Source organism: Antechinus flavipes, chromosome 4, assembly GCF_016432865.1.
Source record: "Antechinus flavipes isolate AdamAnt ecotype Samford, QLD, Australia chromosome 4, AdamAnt_v2, whole genome shotgun sequence".
In the NCBI taxonomy this organism is placed as follows: Eukaryota; Metazoa; Chordata; class Mammalia; order Dasyuromorphia; family Dasyuridae; genus Antechinus; species Antechinus flavipes.
This window is the reverse complement of record NC_067401.1, coordinates 219,726,461-219,743,167: the sequence shown is the minus strand read 5'-3', so window position 1 is coordinate 219,743,167 and position 16,707 is coordinate 219,726,461. Positions and strand designations below refer to the sequence as shown.

Below are 16,707 nucleotides of genomic sequence, written 5' to 3'. Positions count from 1 at the left end.
AATCAAGAAGACCTGAGCACAAATATGGCTACAAAAAGTTATTAGCTTTGTGACTCTGGATAAGTCACTTAGCTTTAGTCTGTTTCTTCAACTGTGAAATGGAAATAATACATCTATTTCTCAAGATAGTTGTAAATGATATAATCAGATAATATTTGTAAAGTACTTAGCACAGTTTCAAACATTTAATGCTTGTTTTGTTTTGTTTTTTCCTTTGAATCACTAGTGCTTAGCACAGTACCTTTAAAATCAATCAAAAAACGTTTATGAAGAGTTTTCTATGTGCTAAGCACCTTAGTAAATTCTGAGGATACAAAGAAAGGCAAAAATGCAGTTCCTGATTTCAGGTAGTTCACATTCTATTGGAAGAGAGAATATGAAAACAACATGTAAGTGTACAATATGCATATGTACATACACACACAAACATATTCAGTGCAAATTGGAGGTAATCCTGGCACATATTAAATGCTTAATAAATATTTGTTGATAATAAGAGCTAGCATTTATATAGCACTTCAAGATTTGCAAATATTGTTTCAATTTATCCTCACAAGAAACTTGAGTTCCAAAAAATAGGTGCTATTCTTATTGCCAATTTTAGAAGGGAATACTTAGTCTGAAAAAAGCTAAATGACTTGTCCATGGTCACACAAGTAGAGTCTGAGGTAGAACTTGAACTCAGGCCTGCCTATTGATTAATAACAGAATGCCATGGAACCAGTAAACATCAACTACTCTCCTTACATCTGTCCAATCTATTTATGACAAATAATATCTTCCCAAAGAGCTTGAGGTGATCATCTTATATCTCTGAAGAGCTAATTCTTTTAAATCTATGGGCCACCCTTTCCCCACTCCCAACCTCCAGAAACCTTCTCATCCCCCTAAAATATATTCTTATCGTGAACTGAAGTCAATTGATCTCTTGACTTTTAGAAACTGGACAGGTTGAGAAATCCAATTCCTTCCCAGTCCCTCCCTCTGGCTCTGGGTGGCCAGGAGGGGTCATGCTCACTGTCCCAGCGCGCAGTCTCCAGACTCCCTTTTTCAGAGTGACAGGAAAGGGTCACACTAGAAATCACTGCTGCTGAGGCTTGTCAGGTGGCTGTTAGCAGCTCGGGGTGGGATCTTTCCTTGTTCTTTCTTTCCTTCTGTTTCTCTCTTTCCCTCTCCCTTTCTCCCTCTCATTCTTCCCTCAGGTTATCCACCAAGAAGAATTCAGTACAGAAGCTTCATTTTGGAACCCTGGGCCAGCACTTGGATAGAGGAGGGTAAGACCTGGGGCTACCCTCTTAGAGGGTCTGCCTCTTGTATTCTTGATGTGTGCCTATTTGGGGTTAGGGCATATGAAGAAGTTTCATATTTTATTTTTTGTTTTAATTCTGCAATGGCAAGTCCACAGCTGGTGCAAATTAGTCATGTCCAAGATCTTAAGCTGCAATTCAAGGCAAGGAAGTATTTCATGTGAAGTCTCAGAGATCAAAAAATTTTGGAAAACCTGAGAGGTATTGAAACCCAAGTTGGTTGTTGTTTGAAAGACCAAAACTAATTGTGATAGCATGGTGGGAAAGGAAAGAGATAGAATGGTATTTTAGAGTATTTTATTTAATCTCACATTTCCCATCTAGTTTGAAATTCCCATATCTGATCATGGTGAATTTTCCTTCATGGCTTAGTAGAAAAGAAAAAATATATTATTATTGTATCCACCCCCAAAGTCCAGAATCCATACCTCTATTTAGCAGAAACCAGAGTTTATGTTATTATACAGAGATATCTCATAATGCAATTAATAGGCTACCGCAGGACTCACACTTTAGATGACTGTCAAATGCACACTTATGAACATGGAGAGCAACCCAACTCTTTGGTTCAGCATTTATAAAACCTGGGTTTTGGATTAGCATATTTTCTTGTGCCTCTAAGTTTCTTAATCTAAAGTGTGAAGAAAGGCTTATAAGACATTTAGACAAATGCACCTTAAACCGGACCTAACTTAAAATGGCAAGTTGGGCCAGTCCCCTCCTGTCTGTTACTATTCCTGGAGCTAACTCTGATAGGCTTCAACAGATGCAGCCTTTGGAATGTGGAAGGGAGGGGGCAGAGGGAGCAGCTGATTCACCTCTCCAGCTATAAGACATTTTTGACACCCAACCAGTTCAAGCTTGCGAATGACACTGACACTTTAGCACACATGGCTTCTTATCTTGCCCCGAGTGGTGTCCTATTCCAAGGAACCTCTCTTTCTTTTTTCCCTTCCACCTCAAAAAAGCCAAAAGATTAAGTAACAATCATTTCCGATGATGGCAAGAAATAAATGATTGTTGTCCTTCATTTTCAAAGAGGACCAAAATGACATCACTCTGTTAGAATCGAGTTACAATGGGTCTGACTGTGCTGATCAGATCAATACAAGCTCAGAATGCTCTGCCACAGGTTAGACACAGATAGTTCATTTACAGGCATGTGAACATATGTAGTATAATGTAATGACAGCAAACTGTCCAAGAAGATCTAGGTTGAAATTCAGCCTTAGATACCCATTCACTGTGTGATCCCCATCAATTAATTCTTTTTAGGTCTCTAGTAATTCCCATGATTGTGATGTGAACTGGAAAGAAGATATTGACTTGTATTGGTCTCAGAAGAAATTTCCTCATATGGAAGTTCCCTATCTCAATGAAATTGCAGACCTAGTATCTCTGCTGATAGAAGGAGATAGAGTTGCTGTTCATCAGAGTCTCTGTTGCTGGTGTTCAGTCATTTCAGTCACATTTTACTCTTTATGACCCCATTTAGGGTTTTCTTGTCAGTGATACTAGAGTGATTTACTATTTCCTTCTTCAGTTCATTTCTAGATAAGGAAACTGAGGTCAATGGGATTAAATGACTTACCAGGTAGTAAGTGTCTAAGGTCAGATTTGAACTCAGGAAGGTGACTCTTTCTGACTTGAGACCCAGTCTCCTATCCACTATGCCACCAAGCGGCCCATAGAATACTACATGGATACATAGAAACACAGACATATTCCAAAAGCTTTAGGACTATCAAAGCTTAAAAGTGCTCTGATACTTTTGGGATACTTTGTATACACAGTATATGTGAAACATCATAGGGTAGTGGAAAAGAGCTGATCTCCGGGTTAAAAAGAACTGGAGTCAACCTCTTTAGTTTATTGGCTATATGGCAAATCATGTAAGCTCTCAGTGCCCTCCAGATGTTCTCTAAGACTCTAAATTTCAGGAAAGTTGGTGATCTACATAAGTAAGAGGAGTTTCCTCATCTCCAGTACTGATAAAAACCAAAAATTGTTAGATTCCCAGACCTAGAATTGGAAGAAAATTTAAGGTGCCATTTAGTAAAACTGGGCATATCCCATGTACTAAATAAATGCTTTTTTATTGATTGGTAAGGAAACTGAGGCTCACAAAGAATGTGATTTAGCAATTATCTCACTATTCAGACCCTTTCAAAAGGCACCATACGTATTGCTAGAATTACTATAATACTAGGGGCTATGATCAGAAATGTATTTAAAGAGAAAAGCTGTAACATGTGCAGTGTCCACCGTCTGATAAAATCATCTCAGCTAACAGAGCCAGGTTGAGGGGAACCAATAGGCCTCAAACTCATCATCAAGTTAGAGTGGTGTCTACTCCAAGCATGCAAAGCCTTCCCCTGGTGGGATGGGCAAATGAGAACTATTTGTTTCAATGACCATTCAGGACTATGAAACACTTACTTAGTTCTCTATTAGACATTAAAGGTGCCATTGAAGAGACTCAAAACATACACTACATCCTAGGCCATGACCAGTAGTCTTGACTTTTGTCTTGCATTGGACTCCCATGATTCTGGAAGAGTGAAGCTGATGAATTTGTGAAACTCTGCCTCACTTAAATCCAATTCCTGCACAAGTCAACACATCATCCTGTGATGCTGCTGTTACTCTTCAGAAAGGAAGGATGAACAACAACAAAAGAGGAAACAACTTGATTTAAGTGGAATATATGAATATTTACTATTTACTTAAGAATGAAAACTAGAAAGTACTCTCAGTTTTTTTGGCAGATCAGTGACTTTTTAGAAATATTGTCATATTTACAGTAATATCCTTCTGTTGAGCATCCTATGGAGACTAACAGTTCACATTTATAGATAGCACATTAGAAGGTTAGGAAAGTACAACTCCCTTTCCTTTACCGGCCCTCAGTTTCCCCACCATAAAATGATTAAATTAGATTAGGTGGTCTCTCAGATCCCTTCCAGCTCCTAAATCCTTGGATCATATTTTCTTCATAATAAGTCTGTGAGATCCATCATATTATTATCACTATTTTATTCTCAAAACTATTTGGAGTTCATGAGAATGTGTTTTTTCCAATGCTACAGATGGTAACTTCCCCCTGCCTTAATAGAGGATCTTCATGACTTGTTATGGCAAATAAAAAAATAATTAAATAGACAAGTAAGCAAATTTGTTAAACAGATAAGTAAATGAATAAATGAACAAGTAGATAAGTGATAAACAAATAAGCAAACATATATAACAAATAAATGAACCAAAAAAAGTAGATAATTGAATGGAGAGAGACAGAAACAGAGACAGAGAGAATTGGAGAATCACTTTGAGACCAACCTTTTTGAGATGTACTTCTCCTATTTAGGCTAGTCCTCTGATAAAAATAGTTCCAGTCATGATGACATGTCAGTCTGCCTTTGGGGGGAAGGGATGCAGGAGAGATTTCATTTTCTCCTTATCTTGCCCAGACAGCAAGTACAGCTCAGGACCCAAATCTACTATGGATCAGCACAGGAGTTTTAATCTGCTGTCTATTGCACCTTGGTCATAGTGATGGCCATTTCCAGAAGCTCACCCTATTAGTTCTAAACTTTAGAAACATGATTAGTTTTAGCCCTACTGCAGGTTAGATCTCCCTAACTTCAATAATCCATCAACTTCAGCCTTTCCAGCAACAGAATCTATAAGAGTGAGCCACTAGCTCCAGCTTTTCTGAACCTTTTTCTCCTCTAGACCTCCTCCTTAAGCCTATCAAGCCTATTTATGATTTTATCCTGGTTAGTTCCTAGCAGCTATATACATTAACTGCTCCTGAAAGAAATTCTTCATTTTATTTATTTGCATAAGAACAGGCTTCTTTACCATTTGTAGTGTACTCTTAGTCTTATATTCTGAGATCTAGATAAAAGATTCATTTACCTTACCCTCTCCTTCATGGTATTATCAACTTTGAAGAGAGTCCTCTCACTCTCTAACATTCCATATTCAAGAGGCTTAATCTCTTTAAATGAGTAGAGGAAACATTTCATCTGAGGGATAACTTGCATCGAATTACATCTAGGACACAGGTGCTAGTATAAATCTATTCCCAGTGATTTGTCTTTGGGAATTTGTTGGAAAATGACAATGAATTGTGGTCAGTGATCAAACCAAGTAATCTGAATAATGTGGCAATATATGAAAATCCATGCCCTTCATTGTGTTTTGTAATACATTGTGATGCCAATAGAGCCATAAATGTTACAAATAAGGCCAAAATGTCTATGTGGTAGAAGGGATTCTTGACCTTACCATGGGTTGTCACAAACAACTAGCAATCCCTGATACATATCTGCTGCTGTAAAGACTCCCTTTATTATACTTTCCTCTACTACTTTTGGAGGTGTATAATAAATGTGGGCAGCTGGGTGGCACTGTGGATAGAGTGAGGGGGTTGGGAGCAGGAAGATTCACCTTCTTGAGTTCAAATCCAGCCTCAGATACTTACAGTCGTGTGACCCTGGACAAGTCTAAATTTGCCTAAGTTTCCACATCTATATAATGAATTGGAGGGGAAATAACAAGCTTCTCCAATATCTTTGCTTAAATAGGGTTACAAAGAATCAGACACAACTGATATGACTGAAAAACAATAATGTGGATGGCTCAAAGTCATGTTAGCTATTTTATTACAAGCATCTGTTTTTTAAAGAATAAAACTGAACGAAGTGAACCTATAGCTTCATTGATAAAGGAAGTTCCCAGCTTCAAAATGATTTTAGCAAAAGTTACCTGGGACATAAAAAAGTTAAATGATTTAACCACAATCACACACTTAACTAGTATTGTGTCATACTTGAACCTAGGACTTTCTGACTCTATTTTTAAATTAAATATTCTGTTATTAATTACATACTGTTATATGAAGATAGTAACCTTAAAATGACATATGAAATAAAGAATAATCCTACATGATAATAGTTGATATTTTTATAGCACTTACCTACATTATCTCATTTGAGCTCCACAGCAGACATCTGAGGCAAGGATATTATTCCCATTTTATAGAAACTGAGACAAATAAAAATCCAACATAATAGCTAACATATTTGTAGTTTTGAATGGACATTATCTCATTTGAACTCCACATCAATCCTATGAGGCAATAACTACATGTATTATCATTCCCACTCTATAGATGAAGAAACTAAGGATCAGAGAAACAAAATAAGGAATAAAGACCCACATAGCTCACATTTATGTAGCTTGAATTTACATTATCTCACTTAAGTCTCATCCAGACCTTGAGTAATAGGAGTAATAGTTATTATAGTCTATAGATGAGGAAACTGAAACTTGGAAAGATGAAATGACTTTTCTAAAGTTACTCAGATATTAAATATCAGAGGCAGGGAAAATTTAGCTCTTTTAACTAGAATTTACATAAGATTTACAAAACTCCTTTTAAACATCATCTCATTTTTTTTCTTCACAACAACCCTGGAAGGCAGGTACAGTAGATGAGGAAACTGAGGTAGAGAGAGGTTAAATGGATTACTCAAGGGCAGACTGTCTGAATTTGAACTTAAATCTTCCTGACTTCAGGTTCAAACTCTAGTCCAAATCTAGGTCTTACCCTTCCCAAGGCTAGCACTCAAATTATTATATCAGACTGCCTCTCAACCTTATAACTTCAAACCACTTACTTCAAGAGTTTGTTGAAAGGGGAAAATATGCATGGAAGTTTTAAAAATATCCCATTTGTTGTTGCATTTTCATTCCATATTTTTTTTGACATTGTTTCTCTGTTACTTTTGCCATTAGAGGTCTAAACTTAAATACATGGAGCACTGGAGCCTTCCTGAGGGCAAGAGAATCCCAACCCTATTTTGCTTTAGAAAATGTGCTTCTGGTCATGGATAATCTGTCCCTTTACCCCCCCCCCTTTTTTTTAAAGTTTTACTCATATCCAATGGCTATAGTCATTTCCATATATATATAAACTCTATGTCCTGAATTGATACCTCCCCCCAGCAAATAAAAACATTAAGCAAAAATGATCATAGCTGACATTCCATCACCATAGTAACCCACATCTCTATCCAGAGGAAAGAAGTGTGACTAATGAAAAATTTGAGAGGTGTAGTTTCTGGATAATTAATCATTTTGTTAATTCTTGCTAGTGGGTAATTAATAAAAGGGTAATTTGGCTATTTTTTTCTAAACCAAAGGACCCTCATGCTTAATGCTTAAATGAGCTTGGAAGTATTGAGAGAATGAATATCATAATGAGATGTGGATTTATTATAATGAGGGGCTAGAGAATGACAGTCAGTCTTGGTTAAAGAGAATTATTTATACCCACACCACCCTGTTTAGGGTAATCTAGAGAAAAAGGAGAAATCCACTTTCACCTAGGGCTGTCTGATTAAAACACAATGGGACAGAATTCACCAATTCACCAAAACGAGAATTTCTTTACATTTTGATCAGATCAGAGTTTTTCCATTTCATCTTATCATCAAACCTGCCACTCAAAGACTGACTGGGGATAACCTACAAGGACTGATTTCTGAATAAGCATATAAGAAAAGGGAAAATAGTACCAATTCAATAATTGGTTTTCAATATAAGAAAGAAATAATCACTTTTCTCAAAAGTGTGTATGGTCTTTACTCTTCTGGTTGCTACCAAGAGCGTTCATTGAAATTCATCTGAATTTGTCTATTTTTTAATATTGTTTTCACTTACTTATTTCCTCATTTCCTCCACCCAAGCAGACCAACCATTTTTTGTAACTTCTAGTCTTAGAGAGTTGCCTGGGACCTTGAGAAGTAAAGTGACTTATCTAGAATCACAGAATTAGGATGTGGAGGAGGCAGGGTCCCTTTAATTTAAAAAGGTGCAAAAGGTATATGGAATCTAACCTGAGACTAGAGGAATTTCCAAAATCCACTGACTTGGGACAATTGTCTTGGGCTGCAAGTTTTGAGAAGTTTAAGTTACAGCTAGTCAGTGACTTGAGTAAGAGACCAGTAGTGCTTTAAAAAAAATTTTTAAAAAAGATTAAAGGCTAATATGCAAACATATAATTAGTCTATAAAACTCATCTTCACTGGTACTAAGCAAGGAAGTGCCTCTTTCTTCTTTCATACTATCCCTTGGGCTGGCCTTCTGTGACTGCTTTCCCCTTTGAAAACTGCCCTTAGTGTTTACTTTAGTCTGATTTCATCTTGTGAGGGATGTAGAAGTACCTTACCCAAAATGACTACTCAGAGATCACTCAGTAAAAATCAGAAAAGTTATTTATTAATAAATTTTCATGAGAATGAGCAATTCCACTGCGAGGAGGGAAAGAGAGAAAACTTGCAGTAGAAGGGCTACAGATTTAGGAAAGATATACAGTTTTTATAGGTTTGGTTATAAAGGATAACAATCATAGAGAGCATTGAGAAATAGGTGCCTTCTCCCCTAATTGAATGTTAAACATTGGTGCCAAAGGCAGATTAGAACAGAACGCTTCGTTTCCTTGATTCTGAGAGGAATCATCAGTCAGACCTTCAAACTTCAGATTACTGAACAGACAGCATTTAATAATCAAAATAACATTAAACAAGGATAAATGTCATCATTTCTGGTTAAGTAAATATATCTAAAGTTTTAAGTAAATATTGGCTTGTACACACCGTACTTATGCAGGTCACAGAGACATAGAAATAATAAAAAATACAGAAAAAGAATTTAAACATTCCTGTAAGTTCTTCACTTTATCTCTCCATTTCACACAACTTCCCCCTTCTAATACAAAAATGATTTTTATCATATTTCTATGAAGAACTTATATACTACTCAAAATCAGTTATCATATCTATACATTGCTTATCAAATTCACCCTCAAGATCATCCCTTTCTAATATATTCCAGCCTTTTCTCTGAAGAATTATCATTTTAATAGCATTTTCTGTATGCAATATTTTGATAGGGACCATTGAACTATTCTGATTACTAATGTAATTATACAGGGTAGACATAGTGGCAACAGGATAATACCACTGATTGCAATAAGTTCATATCATAACAATTGCTTCCACCAACTATCTTAGAAACAGTTATCATAGAACAGATTGGCATTTGGCAGACAAAAGTATAAAGATAAATTAACAAAGATGCCAGTCTAAGAAAACTGAGGCACAAAATTGCACACTCTCCTGAATATTTGAATTATTGAATTACCTCCCCTAAATACTTGGGAGATCTCAGCACCATAATTTTGGTCAACCCAAATGTGACACAAATAAATCAAAATAAAACTAGAAAATGCAAGGACTTATGGCAAGGGCAAGCCTCTTGCTGACAACCCCAGAGTTATCAGCAGTACAAAGACCCTCATCTCAGACAGAGAATTCAATTTGAAATGGACAGTTTACTGTGTTAGGTGGTCTTCAGTCATTTGTGCACTTAATTCAGCTTCTATAGAGAGTATATAGGGAGTAGCAGGGCTCGAGACAGTCATGCTGTCCATTCAGAGGGGCACCCCACTCCAGAGGAGAAGGGTGGGGCTTTTGGAGTAGCTCCACCTGTCCCCACCCAGAGGGACAGACAGGGTTGCTACTAGAATACAGATTTCTGAGCAGAGCTATCAGAGCATGCACAGTTAGACCATCAAGGCAGGCAAATCCTGAACTTTAAATGATTGATCTCAAAACTGCAATGTTATTAAAAATGCTGAGATGCCAATTGAGAAACTGGGGTTACAGGGTTGGAGACTGCCTGTCCCAAGACAGGTGTATATATCTTGGAGATTTCCTAAAAGCAAAATAGTCCCCAAAACCGAGTCTGCCAGGGCAATTCCACAGAATGAGGGTTTCAAAGCTAAAGTATAGTTAAAAAAAAAAAAAAAAAAAAAAAAAAAGGACTGATTAAGGACTTCCAATTCAATCTGAACTGGTGAGATAGGGGATGGGGCAGAAGTATCTAAGGCAAAGTGAACAGAAAACTAAGAGTTCCTACTCTTTTAGGTATTTTGAGAAAAATCCACCAGTTTCCCTTTATCTCTTCCTCTCCTTTTTTTTTTTTTTTCTCATGGAAAGGAATCATCCAAAAAAAAAGTAAATAGTCAAATAACCATCCCACATATAAATCTCAAGAGTGAATTAAAGTTCCTATACATAACAGACTAGTACAGGAGGAGTTTCCTCAAAAAAAATCTCTCAAACAATTACATATTCTGAAGTGAACATACATAGATATTACAAACATATTATAATTTCCTTAACAGCAACAGTTACCAATTTTAACAATTTCCATCCCAAATCTTAAACACACAGTAATACAGTTGTAATTTTAACAATAATTCATCAACCACTTTCCCACTTCCCCCATATCAGTCCAAATTATATCAGGAGTATGGGCGATGGCCTCAATCTTAGCTGCTTTGGGCTGAGAAACAGGCAAAGGCTCTCAATCCATGCAGGGATGTGGGTGTGGTGTCAATCTAAGCTTCAGATGGGCCGATCCAGGTCACAAAAGCAGGTCAATATAGCTGTAATGTGACCAAAATCTGGAACAAAAAAACAAATCTAACAGATAACGATTAGAAAAGTTTGGAACTATAACAACATGTGGGGAGGTCAGTATAGATTGGCCAGAAGTTCCTATGTGAAGGAACAAGTTTGCTTTACAGGATAAGCAGATGGCTGTAGTCCCAATAAATAAAACATCAGTTAGATTTCACAGACCATAATTAATTGTCCTCTTTTCATTTAGAAACATTAAAAAAAAAAAAAAACCCTGAATATCCACAGATACAACTATCCCGTAACAGATAGATGACCAGGGTAAATATTCATTTGCCTAAATATTTAGGATATAATGATTACATATAACCAGATTGGAAACAACAAGGTATGACATATTTGAATTGCATTAACAGTTCTTATTAACTATTATTCTGATCATAGAAATCAGTCACAGGAAGGAAAAAAAGGCAGGGACATGACTATAACATAACATAAGCAGTTAAAATTCAACCTTCAGCGCATAAAAGAGTGGAGCTTTAAAACTCCCAAATAGCATTAATTACAAGTCCAAAGAATTTTCTCTCCAAAGTTTCAGATAAATCCCAAACAGTTGTTTACCATGACCTTATATCGGTAACAATAAGAAAATTCACACAATTCTTACATACCCAAGTAGATGTTGAATCTTGAATAAGTTGACTATTATACCAATCATTTTGCTTTTAAAATACACAGAAAATCCCAAACTATATATTGTTCATAACAAAAACATTTTCAAAAGGAAGAAACAAAAACTATTATTCTTGGAGTCCCTTTCAGATAACTGGCATCAATACAGATGATTTCACATAAAAGAATCTAAAAAGTTCCTGAAAATATCAATTAAACTTTTTGAAATAAACCTTTCAAACTATATATCACATTTCTGATCATATTCTTTAATATTCATAACTATTATTTATCTAAAGAAACAAATATTCAATCAATTAACATCTTGTACAAGCAATCTGTCTCTTAAAATCAGTTTTTCTTCAGCCAAAAGCGGCTGCAACTTTCCACTGCTTCTCTGCTGCTCTGCCCTGCAAAAACACATCCCGTCTCACAGCTGTCTCTCTGTGACTACCATTTCCAACCAATTCCTTCTTTTTCCCACTGATTTCTTCTTGAAATTATCTGCTCCTACTAATCAATCCTTCTTAAATCACCTTCATTCTCCTGTCCCATCTTTCTGTAACCCTTCTGACTAGATGCTCCATTTAAATTATTAATTGCTTTTGTAAATCAATCTCTCTTTTCCTTTGTCTTTATTTTTTATTTTTTAATAACTTTTTATTGACAGAACCCATGCCAGGGTAATTTTTTACAACATTATCCCTTGTACTCACTTCTGTCTCGATTTTCCCCCTCCCCCAGATGGCAAGCAGTCCTTTACATGTTAAATTCCCTTGTCTTTAAATCACCTTTTAAAAAAAAAAACTTTAAACTTCAAGATTCACAATTAATTTTGAACCAAATTTCATAATACTTATAACTATATTATTACAAATTATCCAATACTTTAGAAAGCAACATACCATTTAAGTAGGAAGATACAAACACAACCTCCCCCACCACCACCAAAGTAAGTTACAGGCATTTTTTTAATAACCTATATTTCAATTTGAAGTCCAACCAAATAATAAAAAAAAAGTTTTTCTCTTCAGTTGTAAAGGCCACAATATTCAAACAATTCTTAAGGTTTTATCCTCTTAATAAATCTGACATATGCAAGGCAACAGTAAAATTATTTCAAAATTATAATACCTCTTTAAAATATAGTAAGTTCCCAAAACTCTTAATAAAAGGTTGCAGACAAACCATTACCCAGTTTAACCTTCTTAAACTTTCTGTTCTCTAATTCCATGAAAGCAAACTTATTAATAATGATTTCTCTTTCTTCTCCTGGCACATTTTTAGAAACATGCCTAGTTTTCCCACAGATCCAACAGATCAGAGAGCCCCCATGTTCAGCTATTTACCTCTCTTACTCTATTTTTATTGTTCCCTTTAAATATCTACAGTTTCTTATTTCCAATCTTAACACACATACCAATTTAAAGTTGTTTTAAAATTAAACCAGTACTTTAGTTTGTGAAATTTCCTAAAATCTACCTTGATATTCCATTCATACTTCTTTTCTTTAGTAAGCCAGGAAAGGGTTAAGCACCAATCCTTGCTTTACCTTGATCATTTTTTTTTCTGCCCGAGTTGTGATAACAGGCTCCTTGTTTACAGGAGTGATAGCCACTGTTCTTCTATTTTCTCACAACTTTCCAAACTTTCAATCTATGTTTTTATTTCCCCCCTTCTCTCCCCTTTTCCTGCCAGAGGCAGAAGGAGAGAAAGAGAAGAAAGATATTCTTTTCTTGAGAAGCCCAAAACTACCTAATTACCAATATATGTTAAGCCACTCTGAAAGCATTACTATTTCTAGTTCCTACAATTCAGCCTGATATTTTAAACACAAAGACTGAATTCTTATCTCTTATGAGCTTGCTAACTTTTAACACAGAGCAAAAGCAATGCAAAGCAGACATACACACAGACATACACAAAACTCTATTTTCATCTTTTACATACAGATTTAAGTCTGATATAGCCCAAATAGTCCTGGGATATACATGTTCCCAGTTTTCTTCCCTTTTATATCTGGGAAGTCCATCCCAGTCTTGAATTCCCTAGCTAATGTCCTGATACAAATTTTTGGATTGCTTCTATCCAGGTGTTGGTGGAGGCCCTATGTTACCCTCACACCCGGGAGGAGGTCCTTCATTACCCTCATACCCCTGCAGCCACCCAAGAGCCTCCTCAGGAAAAGTCCTTTATCATTGGTGTTAACAGCAATCCACACCAAAAATAAATTTAGGAGGGCTAATCTCTCAGGATCTCCCTTGACCCAGCCAATAGACCCTTAGACTTCCCAAGAGCTTTACCTTGAGAACACATGTTTCTTTTCAGACTGCCGCCAGCCATCAGGACTCCACTTCCGTCAATCTTCAATTCTGCTTTCCACTGAGTATCCTTGCCTCGGGTCATTGTCTAAGAGGGGAGGGAGGCTGCTCACCCAGAGTCAGAGACCATGGAAAAAACTACTCCATGGGCACCTGTCCCTGTTTGGGGTGTACATAACCACTCCCCTAAAGATTCCATCCCAGATGAGCCCCAACTGTGAGGGATATAAAAGACCCTTACCCAAAATTTCTACTCAGAGATCACTCAGTAGAAAGCAGAAAAGTTATTTATTAATAAATTCTCATGAGAATGAGCAATTCCACTGCGAGGAGGGAAAGAGAGAAAGCTCGCAGTAGAAGAGCTAAAGATTTAGGAAAGATATACAGTTTTTATAGGTTTGATTACAAAGGATTACATCATAGGTTGGGGAGCATTGAGAAATAGGTGCCTTCTTCCCTAAATGAATTTTAAACATTGGTGTCAAAGGCAGATTAGAATGGAATGCTTTGTTTCCTTGATTCTGAGAGGAATCATCAGTCAGACCTTCAAATTTCAGATTACTGAGCAGACGGCATTTAATAATCTAAATATTGATAACATTGAACAAGGATAAATGTCATCATTTCTGATTAAGTAAATATATCTAAAGTTTTAAGTAAATATTGGATTGCACACACCGTACTTATGCAGGTCACAGAGACATAGAAATAATAAAAAATACAGAAAAAGAATTTATACATTCCTGTAAGTTCTTCACTTTATCTCTCCATTCCATATAATCTGATACAAGTGTTCTCAAGTTGTTACTTGTATATATGACATAGATAAAATTTGCATATACATGTGTCTATTATATATGTGTATATTTGTATGTATGTATTTGTATATAATGGCAAGGAGGATGGGGTATTTTTTATTTTAAGTCTGTATTCATCCTCTAGGCATGGATACTAGACATGCCCTTATTTAAGGTAACTAGACAACCTACAAGCTAACTAGTCCTATTTGTCCTTTATGAGATCTTAAGTTTTATTGTTACTAGAACTCCTGATTCCTCAGGTACTACTGTCGCTGATATAGGGTACTGTATACCAAGCTACAGTGACCATTTACCTTGACCTATTGCCAGATCCTCTAGTCTCCTTAGGCTGTTGCCCATCACTGAATTGAGCAAGACCATGGGATGGGGACAGGGGAACAACTAAAATGATACAGATGATAGGAGGCAAGGGGAAGGAAGGGTGAGTGTAGGGGGTAGACTGTAAGGATGGAGAATTACTCAGGAACATAGAGAATGTTGTAAGAGCTAAAGAACTAAAATATGCACCAGGACTTAATGCAAGAAATTTTGTACTTCATGGGGCAAAAATTGTTATAGGGTATATGATAATGACTAGGGAAAAGACCATCTCTCTTTTCCTACAAATGTCATAAACAAGTGAAGGGATACCTATAGCTAAAGGATTTGGAGCTAAAAAGGAGCTTGGTGTCAATATTAACATCTAGTATTTATAAGACACTTTTAAGTTTCACAAAGCTCTTTACAAATATTATCTCACTTGATCCTCACAATGATCTGGGAATTAGGTTATTATTTTTGTTATTATCATCCTCATTTTACAGATGAGGAAAATGAGGCAGACAGTCATAGGTGACTCACCCAGGCTCACATAGCATCTGAGCCTGTAATTGAACTCAGGATTTAAAATTTATCTTAAATCTCTTTATTTAAATTTCTTTAATTACTTCCTTATTTAATCTTTAATCTCCTTATTTTAGATAGGACACCTAAGCTTAGAATGTTTAATTGCTCAAGGTTACAGTGAATGGAAGAAAATGAATTCTGCTCCTCTATTTCCAAGATGAACTGTGCTCCTGATATATCACAGTATTTTCCAGCTATCAGTTCAGGAAACTTAGATAAAATGACTTGCTCCCTACTAAGAAGTGGAGTCTAGAATGCAGTATTTCAGCAGAAATTCTTGGGCAGTCTTGGTTTTGGTCATTAATCTTCCTGCTCCTCCTCTTCCTCCTCTTCTTCCTTTTTTTTTTTTTTTTTTGGCTGAGGCAGTTGGGGTTAAATGACTTGACCAGGGTCACACAGCTAGGAAGTGCTTAGTAATTGTTAAGTGTCTGAGGTCGGATTTGAACTCGCATCCTCTTGACTTCAGGGCTAGTATGCTATCTACTGTGCCACCTAGCTGCCCCCTTCTTGTTCTTCTTATTCTTATTGTTCTTATTGTTCTTATTGTTCTTGTTCTCCTCCTCCTCCTCTTCCTCCTCCTTTTTTTTCTCTTTCTTCTCTTCCTCTTCTTCATGCTCCTCCTTCTCTTCTTCTTCTCTTCTCCTTTGTCCTTCATCTTGACTTGTTTATAAATTGGATTTAATGAGACAGATGCTCTAGATCTATAACCTTATGACTCTACTAATACAAATTCATAACTTCTAAGTCTCAATTTCCTCATTGTAAAAATGAGAAACATGGGATTTAATGATTTGTAAGCTGCCTTCTATTTTTAAATCTATGATATTATGAAATGCTATATTTCCTTCGACTTTCATATGTCTTCTATAAAAACATTTCCATCCTAAGACCTCTCTCATGTGATATTTCCCTTCTTTTCCATTTCCCCTCATCAGTGTATGTAGCCTATATCAGGAGATAACATGGCATGATGGATGGAAGGGCTTGATTCTGGAATCAGGAAGACCTGGTTTCAAAAGCTGCCTCATTTATGAGGTGCGTGACCATAAGGTATTTAACAGGTCTTGACCTTATTTTCGTCATCTATAGCACTCTCCCCTGTACTGTAGCTGCCTCAAAGTGGGTATTTGCAGTAGAATATAACTGGAATTGATTTTTTAAGCAGATTGTCTATTATAGTAGTTTGAAAAATATTTAGGTTAACTTA

General features: G+C 36.2%; 1 protein-coding gene and 1 long non-coding RNA gene across 2 annotated transcripts in view; one reads left to right on the top strand and one right to left on the bottom strand.

Moving 5' to 3' along the window:
* The first annotated feature begins 1,051 nt into the window (after positions 1 to 1,051).
* Positions 1,052 to 16,707, top strand: part of KLHL31 (kelch like family member 31) — a 31,791-nt gene continuing 16,135 nt past the window's right edge. Inside the window, exon 1 of the mRNA XM_051997165.1 lies at positions 1,052 to 1,274. The gene's annotated coding sequence lies outside the window, so the exon portion shown is untranslated. The remainder of the gene's footprint in view (positions 1,275 to 16,707) is intronic.
* LOC127561864 (uncharacterized) lies at positions 8,573 to 14,131 on the bottom strand. The gene is made up of 2 exons (XR_007953556.1): positions 13,777 to 14,131; positions 8,573 to 10,845 (listed from the first exon to the last, which is right to left on the bottom strand). It is a non-coding gene; the product is annotated as an uncharacterized LOC127561864 (long non-coding RNA).